Source organism: Amblyomma maculatum, chromosome 1, assembly GCF_055883805.1.
Source record: "Amblyomma maculatum isolate TAMU_Amacu chromosome 1, ASM5588380v1, whole genome shotgun sequence".
Lineage (NCBI taxonomy): Eukaryota > Metazoa > Arthropoda > Arachnida > Ixodida > Ixodidae > Amblyomma > Amblyomma maculatum.
Window position 1 is genome coordinate 361151160 of NC_139344.1, and position 12521 is coordinate 361163680.

Below are 12521 nucleotides of genomic sequence, written 5' to 3' on the forward strand. Positions count from 1 at the left end.
GCGAAAGGATTCGTACAGGGAGTGCCTCGGAGTATTATAAAAACGACACAAGTAAACACGAACGCTTCTTGAGAACTGAGGGAGATCTGAAAAGAAAGGGAACAGAAATATTTTTATTTTCTTTAGGCCGGCATGCAAGAATTGCGAGAAAAAACATCAGCTTCTTTGGAGAAGCATCTTTGTCTTTGGCGGTAGGTGGGGCCAGTTGCTGTTTGTCTCTACTTACAGTGCGGTTGATGGTTCTATCCTACATATCGTCAGGAGGTCAACGCAAATTCGCAGTTTTTTTAATGAATATTCTTAGGGAATTAGAAATTACAGCCATAGAAACATTAATCAATCAATCAATCAATCAATCAATCAATCAATCAATCAATCAATCAATCAATCAATCAATCAATCAATCAATCAATCTTTATTTCAGTTCGTACGTGCAAACTGGGGATGGTGCGAAAAAAGCAGTGATTTATACACCGCTTGACGGGCCTCACCACCCCTACAAGTCAGCAGTAGGCACAAGGTAAAAACAACCACTGGTGAAAAGAAAAAAAATGAATACAAGTGCATCTATAGAACAAGGTTGACAGAACATGTCTCATAACTGGCAGCAATAATAGACGCAGAAGACCGTGAAGCTATAACACAGAGTGGCACAGTACGTTCAAACACAATTGACATCACTGTAGCATAGATTGCTGAATAAAGCTTTTACGAATGGAAGAAAAAGACATAATATTCACTTGGTCACATGTGACTCGTTGCCCGTCACCGCAGCTGTTTCGCGCACTGAAGGAAAAATAGGGGCATGGCTTTGATGTTGTGCCCGTTGTAATGGAGCACATAGTCAAACATTTTCTATTTGCTGACTAGGTGAAGTGCACGGATAAGTACCAAAACAGAATTTAGCAGAAAATGCGAGGGAGGGTGATTCAGAGCAATGCGTTCTTTGAAACGAAAACTCGTTCTTGTAGCTGCCGCAGGTGCCCTGTGAATCTATCGCAACGCGCCACTTGGGCGAGTGGTGAATGACAAAATTATCGGCATAATGTCTAGGCATAACACCGAACTGAAATTGGAGTCATGCCATCGGCGACCGGGTCTGTGCGATTCTTGGCGAATAAACATTTTTAAGGTGGTGGCAGTTAGTTGGGGATGTCTACTTCGCTGTAATCCATAATATCTGTCACTCTTCTTCGAGCTGTTCCATTATTGGCTAGTGCTTATTTTAACAATGCCTCACTAGACTTCAGAATAATAGAGACGGTGAACAGTTGCTAGCCGTCTCTTGAAAGTCGCTATTGGAAAAATTCCGTATTGCGCGGAACATGTTAACTATTAGCGTGCCGCTAAAAAGACCTCATCCCAGGCAGCACACCAACATCGCACCAATCCCGGCCCAACGTCGACAAAAATTGGTACCAACATTGGCGTAACACTGGCTTTTTGAGAAATTACTACATTTTTATATATTGGTCCGGCTTATATGCCAACATTGCACCTGTCTTGGCACTGCCAACATAGGCTATCAGCTGGCCGTGCCCCTACTGTCACGTATTGGCATGCCACTAGTATTCATTGGCACAACTGACATTGGCAACAAACCGGCCGTGCCGCTAGTATCATATATTGGTATTTATTGGCATGCAACAAGTATTCATCGGCACACGTGGCCTGCCACTGTTAAGCCACCTTTAGCCATGCAGTTATTTCACCCTTGCCCTTACTGCTGCCATTTGCTTAACTGTCACTCTGACAATTGTGGTTTTCTTATGCAGTCATTTCCCAATACCACCTTGCATGTCATCTCCCTAAGGAGCCGTAAAAACCATGCAATTAAATGAGGCAAGCAAAATATTTTCCGAAAACATTTTATTGAGAGCTCATATACATGTAAATGCCACAAGGACATCAGAGGGCCAAAATGCAGTGCAGGAGGCATTGGATACAGGGTTAATATGGGAGAGGCTAGTAGGTGTAATTGGAAACAGGGCACTAAGCAGCACATGACCAGGTAGTGCAGGTAGAGGTGACTGGGTGCAATGTGCATTGGTCATGATGGAAGGGGCTGGACATGTTGAGCAGGGTTGATGCACTATAGCCTTGTAGTGCGAGAGGTGTTGCAGGAATAGGAGGCTGAGCATGGGTGCATTCCAGGGCAGTGTCCACCATGGATGGAAAATGGCAGTGGACTGTGTTGAGCATGATAGTTGGCAGTGAAGGGTCAATGGATCAAGTGATGAGGTTGAGGGGGCGGGGGAAGCACATGGCCCAGGTAGTAAGCTGGGCACCCCGCAGGAAACAACCATTCAGGAACAGTTTGTTGAGGAGATTGGTCCGTGGGTCTTACAAATGACATCTGCACAGAAGACAAGCATATATCACCATAAGATCTAAATTCACCTTCTCAACACTTATCCAAACACATATTTGAAGTCTGGGTGCTCTATACGATTGAGTACAAAATACAGAACCCCGCTATAGTAAAACCTCTGATATAGTAAAGTGAAACTGAAGTCCCAGTTCATCTTCCATAGGCAACTGTACATTTTCCCCCTTTATAGTAAAGATGTTTTTGGTAAAAATCGGTTAAAGTGCTTCTGGCCATGGCGACGAATCCCGCGCACTACCTAGAGTCGCGAGGCCAAGACTTCTTGTATTTGAAAACAGAACAATAACCCCGAGTGTTCGTTTAGGTGGCTTTACTACTAGCCGTAGGAGCTGTCAGAAGAAGCCTACTTTACAGAAGCCTTGGAGCCGTGAGGGAAAGCGCGCAGCGCGAAGAAAAAAGTAAAGCTGTCTACAAACATAGCAAGGAGGCAGCGTGTTCCATTCAGAAAGTAAAGGAGTAAACGTGCAGCAAGAAATAGGGAAGGGAAAGAAATGGGTCAACATACACTGCAATGTGCAGTACAAGTCATGAGGCAGTGGTGGCAGAAAGCGGAGGTGCAGCGAGTAAGGTCTTACAACACTTGAGTGCCATGCGAATTTATCACTTATTGCCTTTTAAAAGACAGAAAGAGCAAAAAAGGGACACCATGTTCATGCAAGGCTTTAGTTTTTACATGAAATCGAACTTGGTTGCATTTGTAATCACGTCTTCAGGCTTCAAAGGTACTTCCACAAGATGTAGAGAAATTTTATAATGAAAAAAAAACACAAAGAGATGATAAAAGCGAGATGGAAGGTATTTAGGTTTTTTTTTAATTAAGCAAGAAGACGTGTTCAGTAAGTGCCTATTTAACTACTAGACAGCACTTTCAGGACCATGTCATCACAGACCACTGATACAGTAAAGACCATGATATAGAAAATATTTTCGCTGGCCTCAGTGGCTTTACTATAAAGGGGTTCTACTGTATATATTGAAGGCCTATTGCCACACATTCTTCTTTTAGAGCACTTTGCGACAGGTTTCTGGGCCTCCAAAGGCATGCAGCATGTTATGATGTAGGGATGATAAACCTATATGCAAAATAATATCCATTCCAGATACAAAAGAAAGATATTTGAAAGTAAAAACCTGCTTCCGGCAAACCGATAACTTCAGGTAGATGCTTAGTGTTCATATAGAATTACAGTTCCTGAAAATCTGACAGTTCGGGCTCCAGAACTTTCAATTTAAAAAAAAATTCTTAAAGATTCCTGCAATAGACAATATGGATTACTAAGCATGCAAGACTGGATGATATTAAAGAACACATTAAAGAATATTTTTCTGCAGTACACCAGTTACAGGCACGCATACATTACTGCGGCCAGAATAAAGAAATAATTGCCCTGACAGAATCAATCAACCTATCTTCAATCAGCTAACTGAGGGAGATGTGTAGATCGCAGATATTCTCAAGGCTGTGTACGCATATAATATTCTCAAGATAACCGTACCATTTTAAGTTCCAGCATTTTAGTTTTCACAGCTTTATTGCTTGCTGCATTCTACTATAAACAATTGCCTTAATTGTAATGTACCAAGGAATAGTTTTCATACAGTGCTCATTATAAATTAAAGATACCAGAACAACATGCACACAAACAAGAAAAGAAGAACGGGACAGAGCGCCATTCACAACTGATTTATTGTGCAGAATAAAGTACATATATATCTCACTGCCGGCATATGCGCAAAGAACTCATTCAGCATCATGTAGTTAGGGATAAGATATGTTCAAGAAGCCCATGCCTCATACCACAGCCTCTTTCTCTGAGAAAGCATTTCTTGAACATAGCTTATGTTAAACTACATGATGCTGAATGTGATGTAGCTGAATGTGTTCCTTGGGCATGTGCCTGCAGTGAGATATATATGTCCTCTGTTCTGCACAATAAATCAGTTGTGAGTGGAACTCTGTCCCGTTCTTTTCTTGTGTGCGTGCATTGTTTTGGCGCCTTCAGTTTATAATAAATAAACACGAACAAGCCAAACAAGAAGTTCTAGTAATCATACAGTGCATGCTTGTTCAGCTAAAGTTATTGCAGTCAGCCTGCAATGAGCATGAGCAAGTACTAGAAATTTACTTTGCATAGGCAGGAAAATGTTATGCTAGATCTGAGTACAATGATATTGTACTTCCTTATCAGCTAGCAGCCTACCAGGTATGCATTTTCCCTCATCACAGCTAATCATATGGCCATACCATCGGCAACCTTCCACGTGCAAGACTATATTCAGTTAGGCATACATGGGTGATTTTATGTCCAGGTAACAGATGTGGTGCTCGGGCATCTGATTTCTTAAAACCAATTCATAGTAGTTGTTGGTATAGAGAATAGTAATCTGCCTGAATATCTGAGGCCAAATATTATTTTCATTGCTTAAGCACACCATAAAATACAATGCTTGATGTGACTATGGGATCATAAAAAAACGATACATCTAGCATGGCAGTGATTTTTCACTTTCACCCTATCACAATAAGTTTCTTGAAAAACCAGTTTAATCCTGAGCTGAAAAGTTGTTTCGCACACATTTTATATTTCAGTATCTAAAAATGTTGCTATTTTGTGAATATATTTCAAAATCAAAATTTCTTAACAGACTCACAAATTGTTTTTTTTTCAAAAATGGACAATATTTTGTACTCAAATTAAAAATAAGATTGTGTCTGGAGAAATAGTATTGTTTGCAGAACAAAACAGCACATACGCAAGAAAGCACCAATTTCACTCAAATTTAATGTGCAATACACGAAATGGGAGTTCACCTAAAATTACAAGTACAATAGCCCTGTTTACATGGACTCGACAGCACCGGGTTGAATCAGCGTTGAGTAAGCAAGGTCATCATTCTCGACCCGGCTGATGTCTACATGAACTCGCTTTCTAGTGAGTAAGTATCGTAGCAGAGCGTTGCATCGAGATTCGAAGTTATTGTGAAAGTTCTTACTCGTATTTGATCCCATTGCCTTTTACTATCGAGAGCTTCGATTATTTTTTATCGTTGATGAGCGCTAGAAAGCATTCATTTCGAGTGACGCCCGTCGCCGCTCCAGAGGCTTTTTCATATCCCAGAGTTCCCCATAACTAGACTCCCTGACTGGACAGCGTCTACATGCCTTTAGATAAGCGGGTCAAGCGAATTAACCTACCCCCTGCAAGCGAGTTAACGCGACCCGCTCCGCCGCCTATTTTACTCGAGCCGACTGTGTATACATGAACCCCACAACTTATTTTTCACTCGACAGACGTACTCGACCCAATACTGCCGAGTTCATGTATACAGGGGTGGAACGCACGTGTAACAAGTAACAATGCTACTAAGAATCCAATTTGCTTTCTTCTGGCTCCCCATCCAGTTTTCTAAAAAAATATCTTGTCTGACAAAGGAGGATATTTGGAGTTAAGCAGCTAAGCAACACAAGATCCATATGCTTGCTCTAACGCATGACTCCTCAGTGCACTTACAGTTGCAATTTGCTTGGTCATGTGGCAGTTCACTAAACAGTCTGACTAGACATGACAATCAAAAAAATAATCGGGGGATCATTTCTACTTTTATTAAGACATGCAAAAGCTTTTTGGTTGTTGACATAGCATTCAGAGACAGCGGGAGTTTGGCAGTTTTATACGTCTTATTTCGTTTGGCAGTTGCAAGGGGATGTAGAAAAAGAAATATGAGTAGGGAATATAAGGGGTGACAACATCCCGAAATAAAACTAATGGACCAATGATGCACACTGCGTATCTTAAGTGACGTCACTGGTAACATCATAGACAGAAAATCGTCCTTGAGTATGACAAATTTGAAGCCCAGGAGGTGAGTTGGTTGTGGGCAAGCAGTTGGTAAAGGGCAGTCCCCCTGAGAGGTAGGCGGCAAGATCACTGCCACCCATTATGGGGAAAGCCCTGGCAAGCATGCAGGCAAAGGTGCACATATATAAGAGCAATAAATGCACAAGGAATGCACGCCTGAATGAGCAGCTGCACTAATAATTTCCTTTTGTCTTGCAGCCCACCCCTCCTGAACTGTAAGCAAGCCTGCTCTGTTTTCCGAACAAAGAAGCATATGCAAAAACAAACAGAATGTTCTCTAAAATTTACAAAATTTGAACGAGTATTGCATGATGATCTCCTTTCTGCAAATGTCTTGCTCTAGGGTTACAGAATGAATTCATTGCAGCTGCGAATAAAGCGAGTTGGGAGCTAATGGCAAATCTCAATGGCTTGGGGAGAGAATTAATTATAATTGTCACTTTGAGCAAAGTAAATAGCCTGGTTTAGATTAAAATAATATTACATCTACATGGCTGAAGCCAGTGTAGGCAACCAGAAATGTACAAGCAGTCAGTAACTGCATGTCTGTATGAACAAATACATACTGTGCAGGCAGCAGTAATGAAGGGAGAGTGGAAGGTAAATAACCTGAGCAATACTGAATGGCTTTCTTCTCTGCAAACTCAATACAGGCTTCCTGCGAATTCTTGTAATGCAAGCATAATCAAGTATGCTAAATATTCCACCACTTAAAGCACCTGCACTCCCGTGTTACGCAAATGACAACTACTTCGTCAGTTCAACAAGCTATGTCTGTTATTGTGCTATTACGCCACAGGTTCACTCAATCATGTCTCAACTTGAAATAGTCACATACTATTGAAATAAAGCAACGAAATATAGCACCAGCTATTAAAGCACTTCCAGGGACATGAAGGATATTATTTTCTGCATACTGTGGGCAAGACTTCTGAACAAGTAAGTATTGAGCTAAAAAGCTAGAAAAAGTCATATAGCATGCAATCATATAGCGAAAAGCCAGCAGAGCATTTTTAAAGCCTTTATATAAAGCAAAACAAAGGCAATGTGTCATACCTACCGAGGCAATGCTTCCTTACACACAGCATGTTTCATGGCAAGGCTCCCACAGTTGTTGACAGGTTATGCAGCACCAAAATGATGATGATGTTGTCTGCTCACATTCACGCAGCACCCCTTTGATGGCAGATGATTGCTTGTGCAAAAGCAGTGCGATGATACAAGAGGAGCAGCTGGACTGCGGGCGTTGTAGAGCAAAGAGCCCTAAATGCAAGGAAAGAAAGTCTCCATTAAATCGATGCCTCTAAATCATGATAAAAGCATACCACGGCTCTTCTCTGTTTAGTTAATCTATAATTTCAATTCAAAGCTGTCTCAAAAAAGTACTAATTGCAACTCTATGTTACACATGGTATAACATAGCTGTGCCAGGGCGGTGGGGCGATCAGTTAGCATAACGACCGGAAAATGCATACTGATGTTTCATGCAGCCTTGATGCTGGAGCAAAGTGTCATGGTGCGGAGAACAAAATTAAAAGCATGCACGGGCGCCAAACGTGTGCTACACAACCGACGCGACTAGAGGTGTGCACGAGCATAAATTCTGAGCCCGACCCGGGCCTCATGCTACAAACCCGAACCCGGCCTGGAACTGAAATTGTCTGAGCCCACCCAGAGCTCACACTGAAGGCTCCCGCCCTGCTGGACATGCTATAACAGACCAGTTGCAAAACCTACAAGTCGGCTCCCTATGAGGCAGGAATTCATGCACAGTGGTGACAGAACCTGATTCAGGGATAATAGTTAGGTGCAGTACATGCATCTACCACAGTCCACGCTGCTTGGGATGCAGTTCCCCACGCACAGGCCATTGTCAGAGAAAGGTTTTCAGGCATTCTTAACACTGGAATAAAGGGGGGAGCACTGTCACCCTAGGGGTGAAGAAAGAAAATTTAGAAATGGGACATTAACCGGAGAGGGTAATAGCGGGGCGACAATGGGCACGCAAATGATACTGTGACGAATGGGCAAGAGGTGCGGGAATTACCCTTCCCGTCAGGCGATGTGCTAGCACTGTACCCAACTATTACCCCAAAGTCTATGCCACCATTGTGCAGGAATGTTTGCCGCACCGGGAAGCTGACGTGTAGGTTTTGCAACTGATCTATTGCAGCTGAAGCAACGATACAGCTCATGCGGTTAGCGTTTTATCGCACCAGACACGAAAATATATGCTTTTGCCCGGACTCCACCGACTCCGCCCGAGGTCACCCGAGGGAACCCGAGCGGCCGAGCCAAGTGACGGCTATACGCCGTTCCAGCCACTGTAACGCCGTGAATATCCGAAGTTGGCTTTTAGGGCTACGATGCTACGTAGTTGTTTACTTTAGGAAATCAGTACTCAGCAAAACAGCAACGGTTTAACTTGAAATAAGCTGCAAAATGATCGGAATGAAGTCGCGCATACTTGAGAACCACTTTTGAAAAGTTAACAACGTAAGAAATATGCTAAAAGAAGACAAATCTCCCTAGCACATGGCTTACACAGCCTGCAGCAACAATGAAATGTAAGACAACCCTTGTAATTTAAAAAATGCTCAATCTAAGAGGCTAATATTTTGCTCCAATATACACAAACGCTTTATAAAACCTGAATGAAAAAATTTGAAAACTTACATGGAATATTTCTTGAAGAAAGAAGCATTTTCCGTGCGCGGTGCCACCGAACGTCGAGCCGAGCGAACGAGTGGCCGTTGGATGGACGAAAGAACGGAGCGCCCTCTTTGAAACAAAATACAACTGCCGCCTTCATGCCGGCTAAGCGATTGTCGCGTCATCCTTTGAGCTTTTTAGTAGTCGCTTTTTCAGCAGCTCGATTGTCTCGGTTTTGTACCCTCCGTTTAGCAAGCGTTTCCTAGATGACAGGACTTGAACCAGCCATGAATGATGCGCTGCTGTTGCTGCTCATCTATGTAGGGCTCAGTGCCAGCAGCGAAGCGCGTCGTCGCCCTGGAGAGGCGCCTAGCTGTTTTGTTTACAACACCCAAACCTGTTCAAGCTGTATTTTGTGAATGCTGTGTTCTACTACGAATAGTTTGCTCACGTTTAGCATACCAACGAAAATGCTTTCATACAATTGTGCTCAATCGAGTGGAATATTTCAATCACCCTGAAATGAGGATTTGAAGCAAGTTTGTTGAAAATTATTGAGCTAAGCATCTCAGTACCACGACTTGCCACCTCTTTATAAGTTAGTTGCATACGATGCTTACATTTTTTCTCATATATCCGCACCGTCAGCATGATTCTATCTGCTAGATTAGTCGTTTGTTGGCCCGATTCATTAGGCGCTTGTTTCTTTCTCAGTTTAGTTTCTTGCGTATATTTTATTGGCCAAGAAAATGCGGTAAAAGCACATTTCTCTATGCAACCAGTTGTGAGAGCCCGGAAATGTTTGAAAGAAGTCTCCAGTCTGTTAGCGTTTGTCTTTTTATTACTGTGCAATTCCTTCCCCTGGGCGGCGGCCGTCCGCCCCTTGGACCCAGAGTGGTGCGTCGACCCGTCCACCGCTTTGGCACACCTGCGTGGATTTCGACGCGCGCATGCAACCTCGGACCTTGCTCGCATCGCATGCGGTGAGAGAGAGCGATCGGGGAACGACAGGAGTGCGAAGTGCGCGAGGACGGGATTGAGCGGTGCGTCAGCACGGAGAGCAGGCGTTGGAAAACTGTGCGAACGAGCGTGTGCGAAACAAAGATGTGTCATTGTAATCCAGTTGTTAATATACCCATTGTACCTTTTCGTACTTTATTTGTGTTTCCAGTCTTTTCTTTCACATTTTTTTTCGTTCTAATGCTAACAAGTCAGTTTACATGTGGGTATCTTCTCTCCATACACAATATTTTGTAAAAAAAAAAAAAAAAAAACTACCTTCCCCGCGCACGCCTATAACTGTTCCACCACGGAGGTAGTTAGAGAATGAATAAGCTTTGATACCGAATTACGCTTAATTGTAAAACAACGACTGCTTTATTTAGTTTTTGAACTCTACAGTTATTCCTTCTTGCCATATGTAGCGCAAGCATTGTATTGCAGTGAACGACGACGGAATCGTGAAATTGGGGGTGTGAATAAAAGCGGAGAAACGTTACAGACTTCTTTTTTTCGCACTTGTGCGAAAAAAAAAGAACAAATAAACGAGAAATTCTAAAATTATGCTATCCATGCACTTGGCATGGCGTCGAATCAAAGTTGTTCTGCTTAGCTGCAGCTCTTGTATACTGGCCGCTACACGAAGCTATTTTGTGTTCCTATGAAATTCAGTGTGACAAAGCCCCCCGCGGATATATTTCGCGTTTCAAGTAATTGTGAAATGTGGAAGCCGGCCCGCCGCCGTGCCGCGGGCGACTCTAGCTGGCTCTGCGATCATTTTTGCCACTGCAGTGATTTGAATATTCGCGGCTTGTTTAGCAAATAGCTGGCGTACTCGTTTGCCGAATGAGTGTTTCAAGATAATCATAGAGCATTTACCAGTACCGTATGTGTGCGATATTCCATCAGTGATTAATGCGCCATGGTCATTTCAGTCGTACTTTTGATTATACACGATTGGAATGGTCTACTCTTGCAAAGCCTAAGACGTCAGTTACGCTAGCGGTACGTATGTCAAATAGGTATATGAAAGAAATAGAGCCTTTAAGTATAGCGGCTGACGCACTGCGTCGTAAATTCCCGCCCGGGCGGCGGCCGTGTGCACCTTGAACCACACGTGGAGCGTCAGGGCCTGCGTCTTGGATTGCATCGCGCAGCGTGTAACCCGACAACCCCACCTGCAGAGCGCATCCACTCGGGCAAGTCGGCGCCGCTGTTGCTGGCGCCGTGCCTCAATGTTTTTCTTCCTTTGTTTGTGATGTTTTCAATGCACCTAGCAAGCAGCCAACAGAGCGTCCATATTTCGGCGCGAGTGAGTGCCGTCAGTGGACTGGAACAGAAGTGCGCGGTGTGTCGTGAACAGCGGACGCTTGAGAAAAAACAAATGTGCGAATGAGTGCGATAAAGAAAAGTGAAACTGTAACCCAGTCATTTGTTTCAGCATAACCTTAATATTATTCATACTGAGATTGTACGTGCAGTGTTTTCTCTCCATTTTTTTTCTAATACTTCACTTCTTAGAGCGACAACGAAGCAGGAAGCGTCGATACGATTAGCCATATGTGGGAACGTTCATGCATGTGCGGACCGACGTTTAATTTACCGCTCAATAACCCAGCTTTAATTTAGATCACCATTGTTAAATCGTTTAAGCGAAAGTATGTGCTGCGATGCTTCGTATTCGTATAGCTTGAACGGCCAAGTGTATTTTTAAAGTGTATTTCGATAAAAGCGCGCTCGCCATAGTCGATCTGAGTAACGTACGAGCCTTAATAGGCCGACGCTTATCGCTCATTAATTGCATCGCACTGCATGCGTGTCTTGTGGTAATCGTCTCTTTGAAGCCACTGTTGTTACAACTAATACACTCGGGGGCAAAGAAATTTGCTAAAACTTTTGGAATTCTCTTCACCCAGAGCAGCAGGAATCGCCACGGGAGCAGCCATGGAAGAACCTAGACCATTGCCAAATAGAATACAAAAAATATCAACCATTGCCTATGCACGATATATGACGTCGTTTTGATTCTTTCTTATCTCTCGGTCGGCGTGGAGCTATTTATCGCCGCCGCCGCCCTGACGGACCAGCAAACGGTGGTGAACTTATTGACGCCGTTGACCGATCGTCGGTCTCATCCAAATTCGTCACAGTATACATGTGGATTGATTACAGTGCCAGCTTAAGTCAATGAAGATCTAGTGTAAAAGAACATGGTGTAATCCCAAGCAACATCAACAACAGCTAGGTGGAATTAAAGCAAACACGACGGAAACCAGCACCGCGGAACTATAACTATTTAGACACAAGATTTCCGAAGCATTAAAAAATGCAAAGGTAACTTGAAAACATCGATTATAACAGCACAGTTAACGACTCCAAGTATTAAATGAGCCTGCCAACCGCAAAAGCACGCTAATGCGGTTTCCCACGGAATATTTCCAGCCACATGCTAATTTGCATCTAATATTGATTAGTAGGTGAAATAGACAAGACAATGTTGACTAAAGTGTATGCCAATGCATCTGGCGGGACATAGTAACAGAACTAACAGTATTGTCCAGCATATGCCATATAATAGCCAACGTCAGTGGAGTAATGGCTAACGCTGTTCGATATAGCCA

The 12521-nt window shown here is 43.2% G+C and overlaps 1 protein-coding gene and 1 long non-coding RNA gene across 2 annotated transcripts in view; one reads left to right on the plus strand and one right to left on the minus strand.

The window, feature by feature from the left end:
* The window catches only part of LOC146207933 (queuine/queuosine transporter SLC35F2-like), a 268664-nt gene that overhangs the window by 116857 nt on the left and 139286 nt on the right, over positions 1-12521 (plus strand). The gene's annotated exons all lie outside the window — the stretch shown is intronic.
* LOC146207934 (uncharacterized) lies at positions 1855-7426 on the minus strand. Its single transcript, XR_014703358.1, has 2 exons — positions 7310-7426; positions 1855-2356 (listed from the first exon to the last, which is right to left on the minus strand). It is a non-coding gene; the product is annotated as an uncharacterized LOC146207934 (long non-coding RNA).